At 21.4% G+C, this 15,321-nt stretch overlaps 1 protein-coding gene and 1 long non-coding RNA gene across 6 annotated transcripts in view; one reads left to right on the top strand and one right to left on the bottom strand.

Moving 5' to 3' along the window:
* LOC122509526 (complexin) overlaps positions 1-15,321 on the bottom strand; it is a 577,926-nt gene that overhangs the window by 366,826 nt on the left and 195,779 nt on the right. The gene's annotated exons all lie outside the window — the stretch shown is intronic.
* On the top strand, positions 11,779-13,800 carry LOC122509577. Of its 2 annotated transcripts, XR_006302372.1 has the most exons (4): positions 11,779-12,050; positions 12,169-12,817; positions 12,936-13,036; positions 13,698-13,800. It is a non-coding gene; the product is annotated as an uncharacterized LOC122509577 (long non-coding RNA). The 2 variants fall into 2 exon arrangements; XR_006302371.1 differs by lacking the exon at positions 12,169-12,817.

The following is a 15,321-nucleotide window of genomic DNA, read 5'->3' as shown; positions in this document are numbered from 1 at the left end:
AAATTAAATTTTTATGAAGAATTTTATCAAAATTTTTAATAAAATAATTGAATTCTTTTGGCAAATTTAAAAAAAATTGTAAAAATAAATGCAATTTTCTATCATTCTATTTAAAATTGTATAAAAAAATAATTGAAATTCTGCAATAAGTTTTGTTATTTATAAAAATAATTGAATTCTTCCAATGAATTTTATTAAACAATTTTTTAAAGAATTGAATTCCTGTGAAGAATTTTATTTGTGAAAATAATTGAATTCCGGAGAAAAATATTATTCTTTATGAAAATAATTAATTTCTTGTGAAGAATTTTATTCAAATTGTTTTGAATAATTGAATTTTTCAGAATTTTTTGAAACTTTTTAGAAATAATCAAATTCCATTTAGAAATTTTATTTAAAAATTGAAAATAATTGAAATCTGACAAAGAATTACAAAAAATTCTTTTTAAATAATTGAATTGCTTTGAAAATGTTTATTTTTGAAAAGAATTTGATTAAAATTTCTTAAATAATTGAATTGCTTAGAAGAATTTCTATCAAAATTTTTAATAATAATTGAATTCTTTTGGCAAATTTAAAAAAAAATTGTAAAAATTAATGCAATTTTCTATCATTTTATTTAAAATTGTATAAAAAATAATTGAAATTCTGCGATAAGTTTTGTTATTTATGAAAATAATTGAATTCTTCCAACGAATTTTATTAAACAATTTTTTAAAGAATTGAATTCCTGTGAAGAATTTTATTTGTGAAAATAATTGATTTCCGGAGAAAAATATTATTCTTTATGAAAATAATTTATTTCTTGTGAAGAATTTTATTCAAATTTTTTTAAATAATTGAATTTTTCAGAATTTTTTGAAACTTTTTAGAAATAATCAAATTCCATTTAGAAATTTTATTTAAAAATTGAAAATAATTGAAATCTGACACAGAATTAAAAAAAAAAATTTTTTTACTAATTGAATCCCTGAGAAAATGTTTATTTTTTAAAAGAATTGAATTCTTGGAAAGAATTTTATTAAAATTTCTTATGTATAATTGAATTGCTTCGAAGAATATTTATTTTTTACGAAAATAATTGAATTGTTTTGAAAATTTTTACAAACATTTTTGTCAATAATTGTATTCCTAGGAAGAATGTTGTATTTAACGAAAATAATTGTATTCTCTGACCAATTTTATTATAATTTTTCATATTTATAAAGTATTTTAACAAAATTTTTTTAAATAATTGAATTCTCATGAAAAATTTTATTATTTATTAAAATAATTGATTTTTAGCGAAGAATTTTATTCAAATTTTTTTAAATAATTGCATTCCCATAAAAGAAATGAAATTATAATAAATAAATTATGAAACTTCTTATAAAAAACGATTAATTTCTGAGATGATTTATATTAAATGCAATAATTTTACTATTAACAAGAAGGAAGATATACAGTTTCTTAGTAATTCCTATTTTCCTTTGCTTAATAAATTGAAATAATGGTTATAATTCATAATATTTCGATTGCGGGTCATTGACCCCATCGACTGTATATAACGCGAAAATTGTCACCGGCTCAGTCAGTTTGACTAATCACTCGTTTTAATATGTTTGTGATTTGTAAATTTAAATATTTTATTTTTGTTGTATTGCGTTTATTTATGTTTTTAATTTATTGACGTGATGTTTATTTATTGACTTTAACTAGGTAAAAATTGTTTTTTATTTTTTGTTTAAATTTAAATTTTCAAAATTTTGTTGTATTAATTTTTTTAAAAAAATTTTTCTATTAAAGTGACCTGATGATGGTGGCGAACCTGACCACCGAAACGTCGTCTATTTTATAAAAAAGTAAAAGAGTGTTTTTCTTTTACCTTTTATATACGTCTTCCAAAAATCGAAAAAATTAATTTATTAAAGATTATTGAAATTTTGACGAGGATTTTAAAACATTTTTTAACATAATTGAATTTGTGTAAAGAAGTTTATCAATTTTGAAAATAATTGAATTTCTGTAGTCAGTTGTTCTTAAAATTTCCATTCAAATTCATTAAAAATTGATATTTTCTAAAATTTCAAACTGAAACCTTTGAAGTTCATCTATTTATGAAGATTGTAAACGCAACTCTTTTGAACTCCAATTAATTTTGAAATTATTAAGTAAAATTAATAATTAAATAATTTCTAAGTACACACTAAAAAAAAAGTTTTACTTTCAGCCTATTTTTGAGGTTGAATTTAAGGTGTAAACGGAGTCAGCCCCGTTAAACAAGGACAGACTTATGTGAAATACATGGGCTGAATTTAAGGTGTAAACGGAGTCAGACTTTTTTTTTCCTGTGTAATAATTTTATGATAGTTCTTCAAGAATGAAGTTATTTGAAAAGAAATTATATTGTCAGAAATAGAAAAAATTGAAGGATTTGTATTAGAATTCTTGTCAATTTCATAGTTTATGAGGCGAACTACTGACTAATTACAAAATTATTAGAAAAATTGTCTGACTTAAAATGACTGTCACTACTTATAAAAATATTCAAAAAATTGTTTCCACTTTCTGTCTGACTAATTCTTGATTTTTCTACTAATATCATATTACAAACAAGAAAAGAAAAAAAATTTGAAAAGAAAAATAAATAGATGGGGAAAATAAATTTTTTTTTTGAAAAGTATAATAAGAAATTAGGAGGAAATAAAAAAATATATAAAAAGGAGAAATTTAATTTTATATTTCTAAAGGTATATGTAGCCTAATTTCATGATCGCGTGCTTATGCCATGTCTGACTAAAATTGATTGTTCCACTGCACACTGAGAGATTGAGTCTGATGCATGAGGCAACTTTCTTCCAAACTTTGAAAATATCTGAAGTCCTAAATCATATTCGAAATTAATACTAATTTAGAAAAGAAATGTAAACTGATTTCTCTTATTCATAATAATAAAAAAGAAAAATACTTCATGTTCAGCTTTTTCTTTGTCAAAATTTCTTTTCATTTGAAAACTATTTATTATTATAATTATTATTATCGTCTTTCTCATTGTGGGGATATTTTAATAACAATAGCGAACAAAGGTGATAAAATAAATTTCAAAACTAGTTCAACTACACTACATTAAACTTCGAGTCTAAAAATGTCTGACAAATACTGTATTTTACTACTGATAGTAATGTATACACAATTAAGATTTAGTCTGACTGAAACTGAATTTTATTACTGATAAGAAAATTAAAGAAATGTTTATTGCAAACTTTTCTTTTGAGAATTATAAACTCGCTTTTACTTCTGAATTTGAAATTATAAAAAATGTCTGACTTACAATGACTGTTACTACTCAATCAGAAAAAATTTCTAAAGTTTTGTCTGATTATTCTTTGGTTTTACTACTGACAGTGAATTACAAGAAGTAGAAAAATTTTGTCTGACTTTAAATGACTATCACTACTGCAATAAAAAAATTAGAAGAAATAAAAAATCATGGTCTTGTCTGACTAAATCTCCAGTATTACTACTTAAAAACTTAAAAACAATCGTGAAAGATTATCTCAGTTATTTGTGACTAATTTTCTTCATTTTCTGTTGTTTTTAGGAAAATTTCTAATACAAACCAAGAAATAAAATTCAAAAAGTGTAAAAAATATTTTAGCAAAAAAAAAAAGAAAATTTTAATTAAAATCGAATTTATCCGTTGAAGAAGAAAACATGAAAACAGAAATATATCTAAAAATATAAGAAATATAAATAAAAAAAACGAAAGACAAGAAAAAAAAATGAAAAAAAAATGAAGGCAAAAAAGAAATGAAAAATTAAGTTAAGCAAAAAAACGAAGGTAAAAGAATATGAAAAATAAAGATAAAAAAAATCCAATAAATAAGAGTAAAAAAAATATGAAAAAATAAAGGGAAAAAAAAATACGGTAAATCTGGGTAAAAAAAATATGAAAACTAAATGAAAGGCTTTAATACGTAAATTTTTTTCACAGGCTGTCCGTTTATATAACAATGGCTTTTCTGTACCCAAGTTATCTCATCTATATCTTTTATGCATCTTTCCTTTAACGCAGATTACAATGGCACGAAGCTCTTTGTGTCGTTAAAAAAAACACCCCAACATATTTTCATTATTTTTTCTTTTCTTTAATGAACATTAAATTGAATGTAAAATAATAAAATTTAATAAACAGATTTTTTTTTCTTCTTTCAATTTTCATCATGATTAACAAGAAAAAAAAAATATAAAGCAATTGTTATAATATAATGTGTATTGCCTATTATTAATAATACAAGTGATAGTCATTAGTCAGTAGTCGAAATCAAAATTAATTGAAGTCAAGAGAATAGGAATTGAAGGAGGGGGAGTCGAGAAGTGATTCATCTTTGTCTTTGTAATACCTAATGATAAATGTATCTTTTGCTTCCGTTCTCCGTGTTTCTTGACAGTATTTCAAAATAGCGATACAGTCGCGCACACTATTTACTTCAATTTATTTCAAAACTTAAATTATCAAGATTTTCAAAAAAAAATAAATAAATAAATAAAATTATAGGTACTTTTTAATAAAATTTTTTTAAAATCAAATCAATCATATTTGAAATCAAATTTTTCTTTATACTTAGATAATGAAATTTTAATGTTTCTAAAGTTTTGTAAATTTGATAATTAATTAATTATATTTTATTTATAATATATAATTACTTATATTTACTTACGAAATAAATTCGATTGGAAAACTATGTTGTTTAACTCACCTAGAACAGAGAAGAAAATATTTTATATTAAAATTATTATAAATAAAAATAAAAAATTAAAACAATAATTTTTTTTTATAATTTATAATTATAAAATTATTATGAAAAATTTTTTTTAATAAAAAAATATCATATTTTTGGCTCCTAAAAATGTAAAAAAAAATAAAAGGATTTTCACAGGACAGAAAAATAAGTAAAGTAAAAAAATGTTATCCAAAGTATTAAAGAAATCTAATTATTGAAAATCTTAAGTCCATGAATTTTCTGTCTCAAATTAAAAAAAAAATTCATAAGTAGAGTTACTGTTACAATTTCTATAAATAATTATTTTATCACTTACTTTTGTATTTAAACAATTGAATTCTCATAGAACTTTTTGATAAGAATTGATTTGAAAAAGAATTTCAGTTAAAATTTAAGAAAATATTTGAAAAATTGTAAAAATTATTGCAGTTTGAATTTTTAGAAATAATTAAATTTCAAAAGGTTTTATCGAAAGTATTTTTAAATTTTAATTCCTGTGGGAAAAATAAACAACAATTTAAGAATTCAAATATTTATTGAACAAAAATTAATGAAATTTAAATTTATTTAGAAATTCTAAAAAAATGAGGTCTTTAAAAAATCGTAATAAAATTTTTTTGATACTATTTGACTTCCCGAAAATAATTGTAAAAAATTTAAAAAAAATTTCTTAAATTTCATTAAAATAAATTTTATATTTCTAAAAAATTTTATTTTCCCACTGAAAAAATGCATTTTTAAACATTATTGTATTTTTTGAAGAATTGTAACTAAAATTTTTGAAAATAATTCAATTTCACCAAAATTTTTTTAGTTAAATAATTCAGTTAACGTAGAATTCTAATAAAATTTAATTTAAAAGAGAATTTCAGTTAAAATTTTGAAAATTACGTAATTGAATACCAGAAGCGTTATAATAGGAATTTTAAGAAATACCTAATTAAATTTTTTAAAGGTTTTTGAATTGAAATCATTTTACTATTTTAATAGGTGAAAGTCTAATAATATTTAAATGTTTATTTAAAAAAATTATTAATATATTATTTTTCTTTAAAAATAATCAATTTGAAAACTTTTATTTAAAAATTCTAAAAATTATAATTGACTTTTGGAAAAAAAATTGCAGTTGAAACTTTTAAAAATAATTAAGTTTCAAAAATTTTTACATTAAAATTATTTGAATTTTTAATTAAAATAAATAACATTAAGGTTTCAAATATTTGTCTAACAAAATTTTTTGAAGTTTTAAATAATATAAAGTAAACATTTTTTTAAAAATTAGTTTTTTGAAAAATTGAAATTAAAATTTTTTGAAGTTAAGTGAATTCCTAAAAATAATGTTAAAAATTGAGTCAATCAAGTTTTGTCAAATTTTATTCAAATAAATTTTACATTTCATAGAATTTGATTTGATGGTTTAAAATAATTTTTTTTTGAAATATAATCGTATTTTTAAAGAATTCTATTCCAGAAAATCATATTTCTTAAAATATAATTAAATTTAATTACATTTCAAAAAAAATCATAATCTTATCGCTATTATTAAATAATAAGAAATATTTGTTTTTTTACCGCAGTTATTACTTATTTCTACTTAATTTTGAATTAATGAATTCAAAAAAAGACAATTTTAATTTCAAAAATATTGTAATAATTTATAATAATAATATTTATTTACAAATATTTTAAAGCAGTTGAAATATATTTATTTGCGAGTAATTTTTATTTTCAAACGATTGAAATAAAAAATAATTTTTTTCTCTTAATTTAAAAATGTTTACGAAGTTTTTATCATTTGCTTTTATTGCATCAGTATTTTCAACAGTTTCACAATTTGCCTAAATAATAAATGCAAATTTTTTGTTTGTCTGCATTTTTGATATAAAAAAATATTTTTAAATATGTCTCGATTTTGTTTTTCTTCTTGTGATCCTAGTTTTTGTTTTCTCTTTTTTTTATTATTAATGCAAATTTAGTAAAATGAAATTTACTTTACAGGTTGTAAATTTTATATTCTGGAAATAATAATATTTACGAAGAATATATTTTTAAGTTTCGAAAGACTAAAATTTTTGCAAAGTTTACAAAAAGAAATTATTTTCTCCGACATAACTGAAAAATTGTTCAACTTACAAAAAGAAAATGTCAATTTTTGTTAGTTTTTTCTTTAAAAATAGAGAAAAAATAGAAAAAAAAGTGAATAATTATTGAAATTATTTGTATTGAAAAAATATTTTACAAATTTGAAAGTTCAACTTTTTTTCACACAAACTTCTTTATACTAATAATTAATGAAAAAAATTCGAATAAAAAAATCAAAATTCATAATTTTATATAGTTTTTAGCTGAATTTTTGAAACTTAAAAAAAGATGTTACTCATTCAAAAGTTAATATACGAAATAATTGACGAAAGAGGCGAAATATTAATTTTATACAAAAATGTCAATGGTTGAAAATTTGTTATTTCTTTCGCTAGAGAAAGTGTTGAAAATATTTATGATATTGAAGTATCAATGCCTGCGAGCACACTTATTGAAAAATGGATCGCTGAAAACACGATGAAAGTCTGCCATGGCTAGCTTTGCAGTTCCCATGGGGAAGATGTAGAGTGCCGTTATTCAAAGTTTTTCCTTTTATTTTTTATTCTACACTCTCGAAAATAGAAGCCATTTTTCTACCCACAATAAAATCTGCCTAAGAATATATTTTCAAAAATGAACAAAAAAATTTCTATCAACTTTTTCTTTTTTTTTTCCTCTTTCAATTTAAAAATCATGTTAAAAATATGTTTGATATTAATTTTTATAGTTAATACATTTAATACTTATTTTTCAAAGTTTCATTTTTCTCTTCATAATAATTTTCTGAAATTGTAATATAATATTATATAAAAGGTTTTTAATTGAGATTTTTTTTTTAAATTTCCAATAAAAAAAAAAATAAATAAACCCGTTAAAAATACACAGCAGAATTAAATTCTTTTCATGTTACTCTAAATTATGAAAGTTTTAATTAATCACGCTTCATTTCTATATCAAGTAAAAATTAAATTTCTCATTATTTTCTCGATAATTTGAAGGAAAATAAAAAATACTATTTTTATTCCTTTAGAGAATATAAGTTCTCGTCGTATTTTTCTTTACTCCATTTATACAATCATGACAGAAGGTTTATTTAAAAATTGCTATTAAAAAAAAAAAAAATTCGAAAAAAAGAAAAGAAAACAAGAATAATAAAAAAAAAAAACTTAGTGGAGTAATTAGTCGGCTTCTTTTCTTTCAAGCTATTCGTTTCCTTCAACCAATTTAACTTTCCAGTTTTAAGCAAGTCCTTTTCGTTTTTTCTGGAAAGTAGTCCGACGTCCTTTTAGCATATTTTACCTAGGATTTTTTATGGGCTCTGATTTTCTTGGTAAAAATTTTTTCTTTTTAGCACGATTGAAAACTTTTTATTTTTCTTTGCCTGGTCGACTGATCCGTTGGATCGTAGCGAGCTCAACTTTATAATGATATTAATACTTGCGATCAATGTATGACAGCTTTCTTTCTTCCAAGAGAGAATAAAAGTTTTCAAAAAAAAATTTTGAATTTTTTGAATTGCTCTAGTTTTTTTTTTCTTTTTGAATTTCAATAAGAATTTACTATTTTTTTTTCTTGTTATGTGAATATGACCTATGATCGCATTTCTTTAAGTTTCGAGGGATTAAGAAGAAATGGATTTCAGAGCAATTTCAAGGGAGTCTTCTTCTTTGTCGTTTTCTCTCTCTCTCTCAAATCAAGAAACTGTTTTTAGTTGAAATCAAATTTCAAGGGTACTTTATCTATAACTATATATATCGTGCGCTTCGAAAATCTAATCTGCCAATCGTCTTAAAGCTTTGAGAATTCACTCTCTAAAAATGTTCCCTCTATATAAGGGACTTTTCGAAAATAAAGTTTTCTGTCAAGCATACATTAAATTATTTTCTGTATTTTTCTATTATCTTATCTTATATCTTATATTATATTAAAATGTTTATGTTTTATTTTAAAATGTTTTAAAAAATTTTTTGAAAAAAATTTTTTTTACAACCCCTTCCAAGGTTGAAAAATTGATAATGAAAGGGGTATAAAATTTATACCCCTCCAAGCTTCCATTAATTAATATATATATATATATATATATATATATTTGTTCTAAAAAATCGAAAAATTAGGTATAAATAGAGAAAAAAAATTGCAAAATTAGAGTTATCAATTGACCAAGGATTTTATTTTTGGTAATGGCTCCTAGTGAGTCTCCTAACATTCCTACACAATTTCAAAAAAATCGCTGCCCGGAAACTCTCAATTTTTAGACCTAAAAAATCGAAAATGGTTTCTTTTTTGCTATGAAATCACCACGAATTCTAACACAAAACTTTCAAATTTTTCTATTTCCGACAGTAATATTTCTTTTTAAATAACTTCATTCTTAAAAAACAATCATACAATTATTGTTATTTATAAATTATTTATTGAATAATTTTATTTAAATATTTCAATATTAATTGTCATTTAAAAGAATTGAGTTTACAATTTTCAAAAATAGATGAACTTCAAAAGGCTTTAATTTGAAATTTCATAAACTTTCAATTTTTAATGAATGTAATTAGAAACTTTAAAAAACTTAGATTTTTTCAAAATGTTAATAGTTCAAATTCTTCTTAAAATTAGTTAAATTTATCAATATATCGTCGGTTGGGTGCAGAAAGATGCCAATTCAGACTAATTAACAAATGAATTTTTTCACTTCGAATTAAAATTTTCTTTTAATAATACTGCGAAAGGAAGGAAAAAATAAATTATATAATCTCTAGGTGTTCAATTTACATTCCCAATTTTCTATTGCACTCGATCTCAATTTATTATTGAAAAATTAAATTTCTGCGAAGAATTTTATTTCTTTTGAAAATAATTGAATTGTTTTTTAGAATTTTATGAAAATTTATGAAAATATAATTGAATTCTTGTGAAAATTTTTTTTAAAAATAATATTCAAAAGAATTTAGTAAATAGGAAGAATTTTGCTATTTATGGAAAGAATTGAATTCTTGAGCAGAATTCTTTTACAGTTTCTAGAAATAATTGATTTCTTTCGACGAATTTTAATAAATTTTTTCAGAATAATTACATTTTTCAAGGAATTCAATTAAAATTGTATTAAAAATAATTGAAATTCTGAAATGAGTTTTAATATTTATGAAAATAATTGAATATATTGAGAACAAAATTTTTAAAATTAAAGTTATAATTACGGTGACTAACTTCCCTTGATTATTTTCGAAAAATTTAAATAAAATTCTTTAAAAGAATTTAATTATTTTTAATAGAATTTAATTTATTTAATAGAAATTTCAATTATTTAAAAAATTTTCAATTATTTTTGTTTATAAAAATTTAATTACTTTGAAACAATAGCATTGAAAAATTTTAAAAATCTTTTTTTTCAGAATTTTCAAAAAGACTTTGCGAAAATTCAATTTTATTAAAAAATTTTAAGTGTGTATCTTTTTTTAAATTTACTAATAAAAATTTTAATTATTAATCTTCGCACTAAGAAACGTGAATATGACTAATAATATGACTAATAATATGATAATATGACTCTTTATAAAATTCAATTATTTTTCAATTATTAAATTAAAATACTTTGAAAATTCGATTTGTTATAAAGTTTTTTATGAGATTCTTTAACAAATTTAATTATTTTCAGTTGAATTTCACAAAAATTTTTATTAATTCGATAATTTCTTTTTAATTTATTTACGAATTTATTTTTAATTTATTTGAATCAGTGACTAATTTTTTATTATCAAATTAATTATTTTTAACTAATTCAAATTTAGAGAACAGTATAAATATTTACAAAAATTGAAATAAAAAGCGATTTTTTAAAAACAAATTAAAATTATAAAACTTTTTTAATTTGTGCGAAAAAATTCCCGGTTTGGCATAAAATTCCTGGCTTATTCCCGGTTAGAGGACACCCTGAATTTCTAAAAATAAATACAATCCATAGAATTATTTATAACATGTTATGAATAATTCGAAGTATTTCTCAGCAATTTTTTAATTTTTCAAAGCTTCAAGAATAAAATGCATTTTTATTCTTAAATAAGAATTTCTTAATTTTAGAATAAAACCTTCCTTTACAAAACTGTATATGGCTAAATTATATAGAACTTGTTCTACTTTTAAAAATAAAAGTGTTTAAAAAGAAAAGAGAGTGAGAGAGAGAGAGAGAAAGAAAAAAAACGAGTTGACATTGACCCTCTATTTATTTCAAGTGCAAAAATTGTTGAGAAAAACAGTATTTTAGTAGCCATACAACAGACACTTTGAGGATGACTTTCTGTCGTTGACGTGACTCGTAAATGGAAAACAAGCAAGGTCGTCAAATTCTCCAGTAGAAAACTAGTCGGGTCACGCTATGCTTGCTTACTAGAAAATAAAAGCACCCACCGTTATTTTCTACTTTTCCACCGCACTTACAACCCTCTTAACAATTCATCGATTCCTGTGCAAATATTTTTACGATCCATTATTTTCGCCTCTAACTCTTTAAAGAAAAAAAAATCAAATACTAATTCCAGCCTGGTTCTAATTAGGATGCCTCGTTATAGTGTTAATTTAAGGATTTACAATTATAAATAAATAATTTAATTAACCCAAGAATATGTTTTTAATCTTTTATATAAGGATTATTCTTCACTCAATGGTCATTTTTTATTATTTTTATTATTATTATAATTTTTTTTATTTAGATTTCATGTTTTTCTGTTTAAAATAAATTAATTGTACTAAATAAATTAGCAATCATTATTTTTAATTCGTTTACAATTGTTTAAAAGCAGTTAAAATATTTATCTCCGATTGTTTCTTTTTTCAGAAAGTTGTGTCACGAATTTTACTAAAAATTTCGAAATAGAAAGACACGATGTTGATGTAAAAAAAATTATTATTACTTTTAAACTAAACACGTGTCAGTTATTTTAGGTACTTCGTGGATCATTTTCATTGGCTATAGATTTTTTTGTAAATTTGTTGTCCCTACTTATAGATATATACTAAAAAGTGTATTTAGAAGCAACATTGTCATTACAGAAATTCCATATCAGGGGTAGAAGAAAAGTAAAAATTTTCGTTAAAATAATTCTACAATTATTGTGTACCGTTTTCTTGATATGTATGGGATTCTTTAATAATTACAAGAAAGTAGTGACAGAAGCACAAGAGATTGATGAAAATTCAATAAATAATGAACAGGTAAATTACAAATTAATAAATTAAATTCTTTTCTGACGATCACACTGAAAACAAAAATTAAAAGTGTAGACGATGTTATACTACAAATGCTTTATTTTCCTTTTCGGGTATCCAATAGATAATATATTAAAAATTAGTAAATCCAATTTTCAAGATGTAATTGCTTCATTTACTGATACAGCAATGGTCATTTATTATTTACACCAAAAACAATACAAGTTTTTGTTACATTCGATGAATAAGAGTAAAGAAATGAAAAAAATAATGCTGTTAGATTGTGTGCCAGAATTAAATGGAAATAAAGAAACATTTGAAAAACTGTATATACATTTTTTGGCGTCTTAAAAAATTATTTAACAAATTTTGATCTAAATAATATTTTAGTACTAAAATCAGTACATGAAAAAGAAAATTTCTTTTCGAAATATATATTTTTACAAAATTTGAAAATTAAAATTGTTGAAGTGCTTTTTAAGAACAAATGAATAAATGACTTATAATAATTTTTTATTCTTAAAAATACACAAATGCCTGAAAAAATAAATAATCTTTAAAAATAAAATCTTTAAAAGTAAGTTGAACTGAAAAGAAATCTTTGTCAAATCGAAGAAACGAAAATTATGACATAAAATAAACTTTATCAACGAACGAGTTCTGAACGGAATATTAAAATAATAATAAAAAAAAAGAAGAAAAAAACCTGTTTTGTGAAAAAAAAGAGTTGATGTTTTTAAAAGAAAATTGTACCTAATTGTAATTTTCTTTTTGTAAGTTAAAAAATTTTTTAGTTAAGTTGAAGAAAAAAATTTCTACTTTTTATAAACTTTGAAAAAATTTTAACCTTTTGAAACACAAAAATATATTTTTAAATATTATTATTTCCAGAGTAAATTTCACGACTTCTAAAGTAAGTTTCATTTTACTAAATTTGTATAAATATACAAAAGAAAAATTAGGCCAGAAGAAAGAAAGAAGAAATCGTTTAGGTAAAGTATGAAATTATTCAAAATACTGCGATTCAGTGAAAAATAAATTATAACAAAACATTTGAAATTAATTCTTTTTTTAAATTAATGAAGTAATTTGAAATAAGTAAAAACCCGTCAAGAATGATAAAAAAAATTTTTTTATTATTAGATAAAATTATGATCAAATATTACCGAAAAAAAATATTCACTGATTTACATTTATAAAAAAAATTTATCCTATTAAATAAATTATTGAATTAAATTAATTACTAAAAAAATTAACAATTAATTATTTTCAATTCAGTTGCAATTGTTTTAAAGCAGTTAAAATATTTATCTCCGATTGTTTCCTTTTTCAAAAAGTTGTGTCACGAAGTTTACTAAAAATTTCGAAATACAAAAAAAAAAAATAATAATATTTTTTATTTAATAATAAAATTTCATGCGGACTAAATCATTTTGACGTTTGGAAGAATTTTTCTTCGAAATATTTATTTTTACAAAATTTGGAAATTGAAATTGGTTACGTGCATATTCAAGAACAAATTAACAAATGCTTTATAACAATTTTTTTATTCTTAAAAATACCCAGAACCCTCAGAAAACAGAAAAAAACTTTAAAACAGAATCTTTAAAAGTAAATTCATTTTAAAATATTCTCTTTTTAAAAAAAAACAAGAACTGAAGAAAAATCTTTGTCAAATCGAAAGAGCGAAAAAACAAAAATTATGACGTAAACAAACTTTTTCAACGAACGAGTTCTGAACGGAATATTAAAATAATAAAAAAAGAAGAAGAAGAAGAAGAAGAAGAAGAAGAAGAAAAAGACCTGTTTTATGAAAAAAGGGGAGTTGAAGTTTTTAAAAGAAGATATTAGCGGTAAAACGAAACGTTAAACCTCCCAAAAGACACTCTTATGCAAAATTCGTTTACCCAAAGTTTTGCCTCGAGGAAAACTATTCCAATTATTAAACGGTTCCTTTGGTTGGTTCTCAAGTTTCTGCAACTATGATTGCCAATCTCAGCTTTCCTCCTTCTTTAGCGTAAATAAGGAAATGTGACGACCGGCCCCAAGGGACAAGATAAAACTTAAAATAACACTCGAGAACTGGAGGAAAGATTTGTTTATATACTTCTCTCCAAGTGGAAAAAAACATTTTTTTTTACATCTACATCTGTACTTTATAGAATTGTTTGAAATATCTCTCATTAACCGAGAAATTTTTAAATATACATGCATTCACTTTGTAATTAAAATCGATATTATTCTCTGAATTAATATTTGTAAGAGCTTTTTGAATTTCCGCAAAATGAAAGTAATCTGATTTAACTGGATAAAGAAATAAATGAGGTTCTCCCTAATACTCATAATAACACAAAGCAAAAGGCACGGCTTAAAAAAACACAAAGAACGAAAATTGATTTAAAACAATTTTGGTCGTTACGATACTCTTTGTTTAAAATTGAATTCGAATTCTTATTTTCAGAGTGCTTCAATTTTGAATTCATTAATTTTTCTTCAACTATTCAATTCACTTACATTATCAGAGTTGCCACAAAATTTTAATTTTAATTTTAACCATCAATAACTTTTTTTTTAATAAATATTTCATCATTATTATTGTTCTATAGGAATTAAGATTCTCAAATTTAATAACTTATAATAAATTTAAGATGACAGAGTGATAAAATCATTATTTTATATCATAAGAATATTGTAACTATAAATTCAAATTTTCAAAGATTTTAATTTTAACCCTTTTCAAAATTCAATTATTTGTAAAAATTCACGCTATAATTCTTTTAATATTCAATTCCAATTTAAAATTTTAAGTGAAATTCATTTTTTAATCAATTTTTATTAGAAAATTTCCTGAGAATTCAATTATTTAAATACAAAGATAAATAATTTATTAATTAATTGCATATTTCATAAAATTGTATTATTATGAAGAATTTTATCAACAGATTTTTAAATAATTAAATTCGACGAATTTAAAAAAAATTGTTAAAATAAATGCAATTTTCTATCATTTTATTTAAAATTGTATAAAAAATAATTTAAATTCTACGATAAGTTTTATTATTTATGAAAATAATTCAATTCTTGCAACGAATTTTATTAAAACTTTTTTAAAAGAATTGAATTCCTGTGAAGAATTTTATTTGTGAAAATAATTGAATTCCGGAGAAAAATATTATTATTCATGAAAATAATTAATATCTTGTGGAAAATGTTATTCAAATTTTTGTAAATAATTGAATTTTTCTGAATTTTTTAAAACTTTTTAAAAATAATTAAA

The sequence above is a fragment of the Leptopilina heterotoma genome, unplaced genomic scaffold (assembly GCF_015476425.1).
Source record: "Leptopilina heterotoma isolate Lh14 unplaced genomic scaffold, ASM1547642v1 Lhet_116, whole genome shotgun sequence".
NCBI classification, from domain to species: Eukaryota; Metazoa; Arthropoda; class Insecta; order Hymenoptera; family Figitidae; genus Leptopilina; species Leptopilina heterotoma.
The sequence above is the reverse complement of the archived record's forward strand: the minus strand, read 5'-3'. Positions and strand labels throughout refer to the sequence as shown.